The sequence below is a fragment of the Macrosteles quadrilineatus genome, unplaced genomic scaffold (genome assembly GCF_028750875.1).
Source record: "Macrosteles quadrilineatus isolate MER2022 unplaced genomic scaffold, UCM_ALF_1.0 Scaffold_5__1_contigs__length_97177068, whole genome shotgun sequence".
Classification (NCBI taxonomy): domain Eukaryota; kingdom Metazoa; phylum Arthropoda; class Insecta; order Hemiptera; family Cicadellidae; genus Macrosteles; species Macrosteles quadrilineatus.
Window position 1 is genome coordinate 63,022,446 of NW_026542598.1, and position 14,325 is coordinate 63,036,770.

Genomic DNA, 14,325 nt, shown 5'->3' on the forward strand with positions numbered 1-14,325 from the left:
GCAGCTCAAAAGCAATTTTATGTATTTAATGTCTCATTTTACTGTAATTGTTTTAAATTTAACTTAGTTCATCAATGTAACTTAATTAGAGGAACTGTAAAAAATACCTTTATTTAGGTATTTATTTTTCAATTCGACAATTAACTTATTGAGATAAAAATGTGTAAGTTAAGTTAGTCGGCTAAGTAAGATTTAAACAAATTGCAAATGAAAGTCATCTTCTTTTAGTTTATTTGTATCATCAATGTTTACAATAAACAAGAAAATTGCTTTTGGGCTGTAATGCAGGGTTCTGCTGTACTAAAAACCTGTGCATCAGATCACGTTCCCAATCCCGAAAAATTTAAGTCATTTTATTTCTTGTGATGGTTAGCAGTTGTTTGTAAATATTTTGAATAATATGATTTATTTGTATATACTGAAGTGAGATATCCCATCGATCTATATGGTCGCCAATTTGAACACAGTTGAATGAGCCATTCATAAAGTTCTCTAATTAGTGTCTAATAATATACTTCATCACTAGGGCCTAAAGTGTCTCTTTTTGACCCGACCTCCAGTTGACCCAATAATGCCAGCTGATTTGAAAATATCGTTTAGTATTTTAATTAGTGTCGTCAACGGGCGATATGGCAACGTCACACTAGCCTCGTCTTGTGATTGGCTACCGCCAACTGCAGACTCTAGTGGTTAAGTTACTAACATGGTAAAGGATTACCGGTACTAAACAATACTTTTCCGTAAGTAACTTAGGTAAGTTATTGTATCTTTTGTGTTAACCTTTCACAGAATTAATCAAACCTCAATAGGTGCAGACCTAACTTAGTTATGCATTTCGGTACTTTCCTGTTAAAGGGAACATTAATTATCAATGATTTCTTTTCGATATATCGATACTTTTGTTTTACTTCACGGTCCGTATTCCTTTAGTTTTAATATCTTCAAACGCATTTAAATTACAAATTAAAAAATATTTTATTGAGATGAAACTGTTCTAAACTAACCTAACATAACTAACCAAATTTGCAGTAGGCTTAATCACCATTTCAAAATTTTGTTTGATAACAGAAAAGGCATATGGGGAATAGGATAAGCTCATAAAAAAGGAAAAGGTCATAAAATGGAATTTTAAAACGTTACAGCAAGTTTGGTTGGTTACGTTGGTTTAGAACAGTTTAATTGTAATACCGGTAGAATATTTTTTAATTGTTATGTTGTATGATATTTTTTAGGTAGTTGTGTTGATTGATACTAAACAATATTTATTTATCCTTATCATTAAGTCATTAAGTTGGTCCTAATATAACTAACGTCTCAGAGACACAACTAAGTTACCTTAACTTAAAACCCTATGTTACATACCCTGTTTGTAATAGCTATTTACATAAAGTGTAGTAAGAGCGTTTTTACATCACGCTCTTAAAGATTTTACCTGAACCGACAATATACAGGAGGTTACGAGAAATATTTTTCATTATTCATTTCACTCATCTTCTAACAGTAACGTTAATTTACAAACAAAAGCTAGGTTAGGAAAATTCTTCAAAGCATAACAATAAAATTCAAGCGCACAGCTGATTTCTAGCGTTGATCGTCGTTGGCTCCATAGAGGTATATGTTTTAAGTAAAACACTCAATGTTATTTAAATGGGTTTCATTACCTCACCGAGTGAGTTTTTTCAACTTTACATCACTCGAGAAGTAAAGAAGTTGTATACATCACGCTTGGGATAGGGAAGTTTAACATGGCGGGTTAGGTAAAAGAATTTACCTTAAATTAAGTAAGTTTTCTAAATTAAAAATTAAATTCATCACTATCGGATTAATATTTAAACTTATGTACTGTGTTCTATGTGTATATCACAGTTGTTAAAAAATGTTGCGGCCTATCCATTCGTCATCCATCCACAATCAAATTTCAAGCTAAAGCTTGCGTTTGTATAGGACAGACTAACTTAGTTAGTAAAACACTTCAGTTTCACTTGGCTACCTAACTTAATTAAATAACTTGGCGTAAGTTTAATTATTTTTCCTGATTTTCTTTTAACTTAACATATTTCAATTAAATACATCCATGTACCTATTAAAATCAATAAGAAAACAACGTGTAAGTTAAATAAAACCCCCCTAAACTTAACTATAAATATACAGTATAGGCTATTTAATATTATGGGTACAGTTTCTTAACGCTAACTTAATATCGATTGAGAATATCTCTTAGTAATAAATATTTTTAACTACCTATATCAATTTTAAAATGAAACTGACATAATCTAACCTAACTAACCAAACTTACTGACAATGAAAAAATCGATTGGTATACTAATCAAATTGATAGTTTCAATCCATATTAGCCTAGCCCAGTAAAGTTAAGAAACTGTACCCAATTTTATGTAACAAAGATATAATAATAATATATAATAAATATTTTAATTATAGAAAATTAATTGATTTGTTAATACCAAGTTAGCGAGGCCTAAGTTTAACTAAATTGGTTCTAGAAATTACTTATCTATGATTTGCCAAAAACGCAAATAAGTGAATAGATTTGATTATTTTATTTCACTAATACTTTTTCAGTATTAGGTAATCTTTTTGTATGGGAAAAATCGGCAATTCCTCACCAACATAAACAATAACAATAACATAACCTCAACTAACTTCAGTGAGTTACAACAGTAGCAGAAGATAATATCGCCATTTGCATCTTGCATGCAGTGCGCCTGAGCGGCAGACGATAGAACTAGGCAGACAACAGCTCCAACTCCAACGCTGTCTAAATCAGAGGAGAACCGCTGCCTGCAAGGTCAAGTTTCCTTTCCACAGTCCACATCCACACCACCACACGACAAGAAAAAGAAAACAAAACAAAAACAAAGCAAAGCACAAGGACTAAAGCAGTCAACAGCAGCGTTGCCAACACAACTTGTTCATTTTACCCGCAAATTCGGTGGTAATCCCCGGAATTACACGGAATCAAGTTTTGATTACCCGGAAAATCCCCTGAATTCTAATTTTAAAGATTTCGGCCAATTTATTGGTAGAAACTGCGTTATAACCACGTTGTAACTTGTAACGGTGCATTGAGAGAGTTATTGTTATTAATATTGATCAAATCTGGTTTAAAACTATGTTTTATTTATGATTGTACTAAAGCACTTTGATATACCAAATTAGCAAATTAATTATTTGTTTTTTAAGCTCTTTTAAAAGGTACGGAGAAAAACTGGGAAATTTTGTGTTTAGAGGGTAAAAAATTAGAAAACCCAATTTTTACCCCATAAAACCCCCCATAAAACCCCGTTCCCATAGTCCGATCATGCTGGTTCGCGAACTCATTCAAGTTTATCCCACCTTACACCTTCAAACCAAATTTCATCAAAATCGGACAAAAATTACCCAAGTTATCGTGTTCACGGACACACACAAAATAAAAAAATTTGAACGAATGATGTTTTTGGCCTCTGGGGACATCAAAATGAAAAAGTAAATCGGTCCCGCGCCTTGGTCTCACTATAGATAAAACATCTATACTGGCAATATGTACCTACTATAATAAGTATCTGGTCCTGGTCTTAGTTAAATCATAGATGAAGTAATATTAAATTTCGCGGCTGTCTGAAGGGTATATTGTATGATTGTATTTTTCCAGTCTGTAATTTTCCTTGGTTTACATCGTCGATCAAATGCCAGGTTGGTGTCACTACCATTACAATTTCATTGGGCAATGATTATGGGAGGTCAAAACTGCTATTTTATCCTAGAGGTCTTTCTCAATTAGTGGTCCTATCGGAAAAGATCAGCTGTAAAAACTGTGAACATCTGCTCTAATATAAACATAACCTCAACATACAGTTGATGTAGATGTATAAGTATAACTATTGAATAGATAATTTGGAATTTTAACTTATCTTTGATTGTTCAACTTTTAACTAATGATAATAATATTTCCAGTAGGTCTACATGCCTAAGTGCTTTTTTGTTTTATAGTTGACCTTTTAAATTGTGTTTATAGTCATGCCTTGTGTGGAAAAACTGAATTTATATCAAGATAAATGTTTATCTTGTGTGCTGGTGGTCAATGCCGATAATGCTCCTGAGGTTAGAAAGCAAGTAATTTCTGGAGAACTTGAATGTGCAATAATAAAACCTAGTCTTATTCTTGATATTTTTCAAATCGGAGTTGCTGCTAATAAAGCTTTGCTAGCGGAATCACTTGGAAAACTGATAACAAAATCAATATATTCTGAAATACTCTTCAACCTTTCAATATCAACAAATATAAGTCAGTCCCTTTTGAAGTTTGGTATCGATGACAAAGACTGCAGTATGATTGTTGCAACATTTTCTGATGACAGAAATCTCAGTAATATTTTGGATAAAATCGAAGGCAAAGTGGTAACCATGTCAGAGTTGTGCAGTCTAACTGATGTAGGTTTGGTTAGGAAAACCTACAAAATCACAGACTCTGAAATGAAAGTCTCAAGTTTGCTTGATGTTGTAGCAAGTAAAATATCAACAAAAGACTTTTATGGTCACTAAAGTGAGGTAGGCTTTGTCAATCATTGTAAGTTTACTTGCAGTGGTAACTTTTAAACAAACAGTGTAGCCTAGAATAGAATTTTTTTATTTGTGTATTATTTTATGGAAATAAATTATTAATTTGCCATTGTATTTACTTTGATTGTGCCTTCACAATTAATTGGTATGTGCCTCACAGTAGTACCGTAATATGAACTAAATCTATTGTAGGCCTAGTCAATATAGGTAGTGTGGGTTAAGGCACGGCCACCTTTAACTCCAGGCCGCGGCCTTCAAAGTGGCAACATCGCAAGTAAGGTTGTAACAGCTATTCTGTTTGGAGGCAGGTAATGGTAATTTGTGTATTTTTTAAGAATACAAAAGCTTGATTACTGTGCTATGAAAATATTGACCCCAATTTAATGTAGGCGTACAAAAATAGATTTTTCGGCTGCACTTTACTTGACGTCCTACACTCATTCGAATGAAAATATCGATCGATTTATTGATTAATCGATTGCTTCATTCGATATATCGTTTGGTTAGTTAGGTAAGGTTAACCTAACCTAACTAACCAAACGATATATCGAATGAAAATATTGAATCGAAAAAACCAATCGAATGAGTGTAGGACGTCAAGTAAAGTGCAGCCGATTTTTCAATCTTTTAATAAATTTATGTTCATAAATTTAAATGAATCGCGAAATAATGAGCTCTGTCTGCCATGTTATCTTATGGGACCTGGTGCTAGACAACACCACTTGCAACGTTGCCAATTCTACCAGGCTGCGGCCTGGAGTGGTGTGGCCATGGTTCAGGTTGTCCTATTTTAGTACGGTTGGTAAAAACATAACCAAGCTTTAAACTCTTTAAACTCATTAAGGAACAAATAAGTTACAACAAATCTTTCCAGAGTGTTTCTATACACTATGTATTCAAGATAAATCGAAACATGTCCACTTATTGAGAAACTAAGTTAAATACGACCGCTGCAGAAAACCTATAGACTGAGCTGATTTCAATTAGTCTGATTGGAATTTAAAAAAAAATTCTTTGAAAAAGTCATATGTATTCCCTATTTAAATATAGTTAGATTTAACGAGTTGGCCTACTTAGGTTTGCTGTTATAGGGAAGAAATAAGTGTTTTTTTTTATATTTGTTTACAACATTTTATTAGTAGGCTTTAAAATTTAAAAAATTGTCAAATTTGATCAAAATATCCTAAAACAAGCTAAACACAAGAGGTTTCTTTTATACTAGGTGGCGTTCGCAGAGGCATCCACAAAATTGAGCGGAGTCATCAAGGGTTCATATTATATTGTTTAAAAAAAATTGTCATACTGCAGTAAAAACAGTGGTTTTTAATGCATGCGTTGCGGGTATCTAAGTAGCATTTTTAATAATAAGGGAGTAAAAATCGTGTTTAGCCTCTATGGAGTAAAAATCAGCTGTTGTCAACTCAGTTGTAAATTTCGATTGTAAACGATGTATCGATTCGTGCTTCGTAATCATTTTAACATATAGTCTACAGTCTCTTCCTATAGCATTTTAGCATTTCAGATACATTAATCCACTCCCACACTCAACACTGCTCACCTTTACTACTTCCTTCACCACCCACTACGTCGTGGACCCGTTTCCTTCCCTTCTCTAAGCATTTTAGGATTGAAGATACATTAATTTAATAAATTAAATACATTGAAACTGCTACAAACGGTTTCCAGTTCCCAAACTCCACACTGCTCACCTTACGGCTGTGGTACACCCCTGCCACTCCGTGGAAATGCAGAGCTTTCGTTTTACACTGATTGCATACGCTGTATATAAGTTAAGAACAAACTTAAGGTCTCGTTTGAAAGCTTAACAGTTTATCTACCTTTCCCTGTTTTTAGAATTTCTTAAAATTACTAAGGGAAGTATAAAAGACGAATCAAATTGTATGGAAATTGGGACTTTTCAAAGTAGAATTAGAGGTGCAAAAAATTTTTTTTTTAATTTTTAAAACTAGAGAAAGGTAGATTCAAGTGTGCCCTTCAATAATAAGTTTAGTTAATTTTAATAAGCTAATAAATAAAAGCATTAAGAGTGTAAAACAAACCGTCTGCAACCCCAAATTTTGCTGCCGTTTGGTGGTGCTCGTAGCGGCCAGACAGCGTAACTCTTGCGGCGCGCCCCACCCCTGCCTTTCCGTTTCCCCTCAACTGGTGAGGATACACGTGGTTGAATTGAAGCTTTGACATTTCGATACAGCTGTGTTTGTGAATTGTTGGAAAACATGTTTATGTTATAATTTTATTTTGTAAGTTGTTACGATGCCACCAACACGCAAAAAGAAAGGACTCTACCTCTCTTCAAAACGGAAGAAGAATTACGGAAACAATTTGAGAAAACGTCCTAAGGATAATTGTGAAAGTGTTTGGTAAGTGTACAACAATATCTTATAATTTGTAACGTTATTTAAATATTTGAGTTTCACTTTGATAATTTGTTACTGTAGTTGCAATTATACTTTTCGTCTAAAGAAACCCCCAAAAAATCCCCAAATAGTCTTACTAATTTATAGTGAAAAATGAGTAGATAAGCAAATGTCAGTGTCCTAGTGTTTGTATCAGTGGAGGTTCCAAAGGGCTAAATAGGCTAAAGCCCCTCCTTGTAGGCTACCCTGGAAAAATAGATTTAAACATACATTTCGTCCTTTAAACACGCAATGTTTTAAAACAGACATCAATATAGTTTTTATTAAACAAAATAAGCGACATTCTGTGGTCGCTGCGCGACAGCGAGGACGGGGAGGGGGAAACAGCTGATTTCATGTTCCTAGTAGTTGTCAAATTGTCTACAGGTAGCTGTGCTACCAGGGCTTAGACCCACCCCCACAGCAGACCGGAAGTATATGCTCCTAGCGAGCAGGCACTTCCCCAGACGTGGCGCTAGTCGCCACAGTCATATACACTTGGACTTGGTTGTCTGCTAGCTACTAACTTACAGTTACACTGGTATCAGCCATCAGCGGCAGCACCATTAGCCTAATTGACTATATAAACACAAGTGTTCCAGTTTATACAATCAATACTATTACTAAATTTGATACTATACATTTTGTGACACATCTATGAAATGGAGATGAGATGTGACCCCTCGGTATAGCCCCCTCCTTGACAAGGTCCTAGAACCGCCACTGCAAAGTTTGTATCATAGTGTACGAATGTCATAAAAATTTTTTTAACTTGTATAGGTAATTGTTTGTACTATTATACTGAATTTGAACTGTCAAACGCCCTGTTTTTTTGCAATTTTCTATCTGGGATAGGGTATTGACTTTCTTGTACGAAGGGGGGGCATATAGGAATTATAGGCATAAAAATAAGCAAACGTGTTTATATTTTCATTATGTCCTAATCCTATAATTTCCCGTCTATCTGTCTGTTTATGTTTTTCTTTACTTGAATTTAACATAACACCCACCCAGTAGATTATTTGACCAATATTGTTATGTATTTTGTTCATTAGGTTTGTGTATTACAATTACAATTTTTTTTAGCAATGAAAGTAACAACTCTGCGGATGACTCTCTAAACACAAATAACATAGTAGAGAGTGCGAATACCAGTCCACCTATTACAGATGACAGTATACTTATGCAAGTGGAAGAAGACAGTGATGACTCTGACTGGTTGGCGACAGTACCTACCACCAGCACACCTAACGTCTCGTAATTATTCTCTTAATAATTTTACTAATTATTATTATTCTTTGCCTTCATATTCATAGGCACTTTCTTCATGGGCAACCCCAGGTATTATTGTTATTGTTTGGCATTTCCATGAAGACATGTAACTTATTTCAAATGAAAATTATAAGCTGTAGGTACTGGCAAAATCATTTTAAAATCAGACGATTATATTTCAAATATAAAAGGTTTAATTTACCTGTTGCGTCAATTGATCCTTTAAGTTAGTTAAATAACATATAAAAGGTTTAATTTACCTGTTGCGTCAATTGATCCTTTAAGTTAGTTAAATAACAGTTATTTAACTAACTTAAAGGATCAATTGACGCAACAGGTAAATTAAACCTTTTATATTTGCATTACCTTGATCCAGAGGCTAACCCATCATGATTATATTTCAATAACATGTTATGTATAATACTTTAATACTTTTAATACTTTTCAATGAAATGGCGACCATACAGAGTAGTTATTTTAAGCCAAGTATGAATGGAGATGAGTGTAGGATGAGTGGCGCGATCTTGTAGTCTTATTAGTGACTAAGGCCGACATATTCCTTAGACACAGCTGTTAATTAATAGCCCATACAGCTAATGGCAGCTAAGGAACCTACAGTTTAAAGTGGAATCCGAACCAAATTTCTGCCTTTGGTATTATACGAATTGGTTTAATTATCAGGATAGTACTGCGGATAGTCGTAGTACTCACCCGTGTGGACGTTAATCCACACACTGAATTGGGCAAAAAATGTTTGTTTTTAAGATAGCATATGATATTTTCAGCCCACGGTTAGTATTTTAGCATTATTAGTCCATCATTGTTATTATTATTTTCTTTTCAGACATGCTTCAAGCTCTCGCAATACAGCTTATACGCCATCCAGTTCTATACAAATCAGCGGAAGGAGAATAATAGACGTTTCTTTTTTCTTAAATTCCATCCAAAAGTTGGGAACCCACGCGCCGTTTGATTGCAATTTTGCTGATATGGATATATGCCATGAGCGGCAGGTTGGCATGATGCAAGAGTACACATTCATTTGTAGGATGTGCAACAGGAAGGATAAAATAATGTCAGAAGATTGTTCTACGAAGTCCGAGTCCCTTAATCTGAACACGTCTATGGTTAGTTTAGAATTTATTTTTATAATAGTTTATTAGTTTATATTCCATTGTAATAAAATTATAATAATGATGTCCGCACAACAAAGCTCGGCAAAGGTGACTGACTAAAACTTAACTAAACATAGACTAAATAGAAAAAATCTCTAATACCACTTTTACTTATTTAACCAAATAATATAGTGAGACAAAGCAACTGTTATGTTTACTAATTGATTTAGATTAAATAAAACATCACCTCATTAATTTTGGCCACTTACAGCAAATATAATGTAAATAATAGTTATTTATTGCTTTTATAATTTTTTACATTTATAGGTGACTGCAATGACAAACATCGGTCAAGGGTACAGTCAACTCGAAGAGCTCTGCTGTGGACTTGACATGCCTTGTATGTCCAAACAAACATACATAAAACATCAAAATAGTGTGGATTCAGCCATCCATGATTGCGCTTGGCAAAGTTTAGAGGATGCTGCCAAAGAAGAAGCCAATCTAGCCATTGCTGCGGGTTGTGTTGACAACAATGGTATACCAGAAATTACAGTAATAGTTGACGGAGCTTGGTGCAAACGTTCTTATAGAACAAACTACAATGCGCTATCAGGAGTGGTAAGTTTACATATAATATCCTAAAAATTTATAATGATAATATAACATTTATAATATTGGTATGTAGTGCTTATAATTTTACCTTGCCGCAGTTATGTGTAAAGAATTTTGTATATTTGTTGTGTGGACGCCTCATGGGATGTCTTTGGAAAGAATACAAAAAGATGATGAGTTCTGGTACAGCAAAATGGAGACGCAATTGAAAAACTTTTATCTCAAATGTATCCTACCAGAACTCGTCGATCCAAGGCATCCCCGAGGTTTACCAGTAAGAGACAGATTCTAGGCCCATCCATATGTCAGATAATTGCAGCTACTTTTGTATATATATTGTTTGTATATTGTATATATGTTGTACATAGATTAATTGTATTTTTAAGAGTGTTGTCTATTGTCACAGGGTTTTTGTGAATTACAAGGTAAAGTTATTAGATGAACAAAGTGATTCATCAAGATAAAGAAAATAATAAGTTGTAAGACATATTGACTGAAATTAACTACTGTTTTATAAGTTGTTATAGATAGAGTGAGCTGGTTGAATTATAAACTGTACACTTGAGTCTTAATATGTTAAACTCCTTTGTATATTTTATTAATGATGAGTGTTAACTTATCTTAATCATTTATTGAAAAATGACACACTCAATTATAAAAGAACTGCACAATTAAACTCATGAAACTGTCATCTTTGTATTTTATACAAATAGAAAAAAATTATATTTATTCTTATTATTAAAATGGCACACTCAATTAAAAAAGAACTGCACAGTTAATCTCATGAAACCGTCATGTTTGTATTTTATTTTTAACCCTTTATTGTAAACCCACACTTAAGTACCTATCTATAACATTTTTTGATGGCACAACTTAATATGCAGTGTAATTAAATTTAAAGTTGTAAGTTATCTTATTATTGGAAAAGGAAAAAAATAGGATATTGTTAAAATCAATAAACGTTAATTAATGGCAACAACCAACAAATGTATGCCAGGTTTTACTAATCTCGTCCCACTCTATACCAGAGAATATAAAAACGTATACTAAACAAATCACGAGACATTTGCAGCCTTTAATATAAATATATTATTATTATTTACAAAAACATTAATCGGTTGTGCTTTAAATAGATTTTCAACGATTGTCTTAGAATGAAATGTACAGTTTTGATTAATTTATTACAATAATGTCAACGCATACAATAATAAGGCAACGCAATTCAACTCAATAACTCAAATGAAAGGTAGTACCTAGCGCTGCACGATAACGTACAACGTCTGGCGTCGAGGAGCGCGGGGGTCCATGCGGCTTGCGCCCGTACGCGAATGGTGCGTGCGTGCGTGCACTAGCGCTGCGTAGACGTAGTGGACGATCCTCGAAACTCATAAGTCCTCCCACCAATTCCCCTCCAACGGCGCGATTGACAAAACAGCGCTGTGCGCGGCGAACCTGAACATCGTTCTGAGATTTTCGAGCTGGGGTATACCACAGCCTTACTACTTCTATCACCTCTGCCTACATCGCGGACCTGTTTTCCTCCCTTCCCATAGCATTTTAGGATTGTAGATACCTTAATCTAATCGTCATAAACAGTGTCCACACTCTGGACTGCTCGTCTTGACTACTTCATTCACCACTTCGTACGTCGCGGACCTGTTTTCCTCCCTTCCCATAGCATTTTAGGATTGTAGATCTTAATCTAATCGTCATGAACAGTTTCCACACTCCACACAGCTCGCTTTGACTACTTCCTCTACCACTTCCTACTTCACGGACCTGTTTTCCTCCCTTCCCATAACATTTTAGGATTGTAAATACCTTAATCTAATCGTCATAAACAGTTCCCACACTCCGGACTACTTGCCTTTACTACTTCATTCACCACTTCCTACGTCGCGGACCTGTTTTCCTCCCTTCCCATAGCATTTTAGGATTGTAGATCTTAATCTAATCGTCATGAACAGTTCCCACCCTCCAGACAGCTCGCCTTGACTACTTCCTCCAACACTTCCTACGTCACGGACCTTTTTTCCTCCCTTCCCATAGCACTATAAGATTGTAGATACCTTAATTTAATCGTCATAAACAGTTCCCACTTTCCAAACAGCTCGCCTTGACTACTTCCTCCACCACTTCCTACATCGCGGACCTGTTTACCTCCCTTCCCATAGCATTTTAGGATTGTAGATACCTTAATCTAATCGTCATAAACAGTTTCCACACTCTGGACTGCTCGCCTTGACTACTTCCTTCACCACTTCCTACGTCGCGGACCTGTTTCCCTCCCTTCCCATTGCATTTTAGGTATGCAGATACCTTAATCTAATCGTCATAAACAGTTCCCACACTCCAGAAAGCTCGCCTTGACTACTTCCTCCAGCACTTCCTACATCGCGGACCTGTTTTCCTCCCTTCCCATAGCATTTTAGGATTGTAGATACCTTAATCTAATCGTCATAAACAGTTTCCACACTCTTAACTGCTCGCCTCGACTACTTCCTTCATCACTTCCTACGTCGCGGACCTGTTTTCCTCCCTTCCCATAGCATTATAAGATTGTAGATACCTTAATATAATCGTCATAAACAGTTCCCACCCTCCAGACAGCTCACCTTGAGTACCTCCTCCAACACTTCCTACATCGCGGACCTGTTTTCATCCCTTCCCATAGCATTTTAGGATTGTAGATACCTTATTCTAATCGTCATAAACAGTTTGCACACTCCAGACAGCTCACCTTGACTACTTCCTTCACCACTTCCTACGTCGCGGACCTGTTTCCCTCCCTTCCCATTGCATTTTAGGTATGCAGATACCTTAATCTAATCGTCATAAACAGTTCCCACACTCCAGAAAGCTCGCCTTGACTACTTCCTCCAGCACTTCCTACATCGCGGACCTGTTTTCCTCCCTTCCCATAGCATTTTAGGATTGTAGATACCTTAATCTAATCGTCATAAACAGTTTCCACACTCTTAACTGCTCGCCTCGACTACTTCCTTCATCACTTCCTACGTCGCGGACCTGTTTTCCTCCCTTCCCATAGCATTATAAGATTGTAGATACCTTAATATAATCGTCATAAACAGTTCCCACCCTCCAGACAGCTCACCTTGAGTACCTCCTCCAACACTTCCTACATCGCGGACCTGTTTTCATCCCTTCCCATAGCATTTTAGGATTGTAGATACCTTATTCTAATCGTCATAAACAGTTTGCACACTCCAGACAGCTCACCTTGACTACTTCCTTCACCACTTCCTACGTCGCGGACCTGTTTCCCTCCCTTCCCATTGCATTTTAGGTATGCAGATACCTTAATCTAATCGTCATAAACAGTTCCCACACTCCAGAAAGCTCGCCTTGACTACTTCCTCCAGCACTTCCTACGTCACGGACCTGTTTCCCTCCCTTTCCATAGCATTTTAGGATTGCAGATACCTTAATCTAATCGCCACAAACAGTCCCCACACTCCAGACAGTTTGCCTTGACTACTTCCTCCACCACATCCTACATCGCGGACCTGTTTCCCTCCCTTTCCATAGCATTTTAGGATTGCAGATACCTTAATCTAATCTCCATAAACAGTCCCCACACTCCAGACAGTTTTCCTTGACTACTTTCTTCACCACTTCCTACGTCACGGACCTGTTTCCCTCCCTTCCCATAGCATCATAGGTTTGCAAATACCTTAATCTAATGGTCACAAACAGATCCCACACCCCGAACAGCTCGCCTTTACTACTTCCTTCACCACTTCCTACGTCGCGGACCTGTTTCCTTCTCTTCCAGTAGCATAATATGATTGCAGATACTTTAATCTAATCGTCATAAACAGTTCCCACACTCCGGACAATTCGCCTTGACTACTTCCTTCACCACTTCCTACGTCGCGGACCTGTTTTCCTCCCTTCCCATAGAAATTTAGGAATGCAGATACAGTACCTTAATCTTATCGTCATAAACAGTTTCCACACTCCAGACTGCTCACCTTCACTACTTCCTCCACTACTTCCTTCACCACCAGATTCGTCACGGACCACCTCGACCTGAAGCTAGTGTCGTCATTTGATTATATTTATGATCCATACCGTTTCTGTTCTAATATCTGTGGAATAATGATATCAGGTATTTCTTTATCTACTGCATTCAAAAGTCAACAGCTGATCATATGTCTTTGTTTATGTTTCAAATACTGCTTCCATAAGGATTACATTGAAACTTTGAGACCCAGTGGGGCGGATTCCTGAGAGACTTTTTTAACGCCATATAGATGTTGGCACTCACCGATATGGTCTTTATCACCATGCAAAATTTGAAAACGATTGATTCAGCCGTCTAG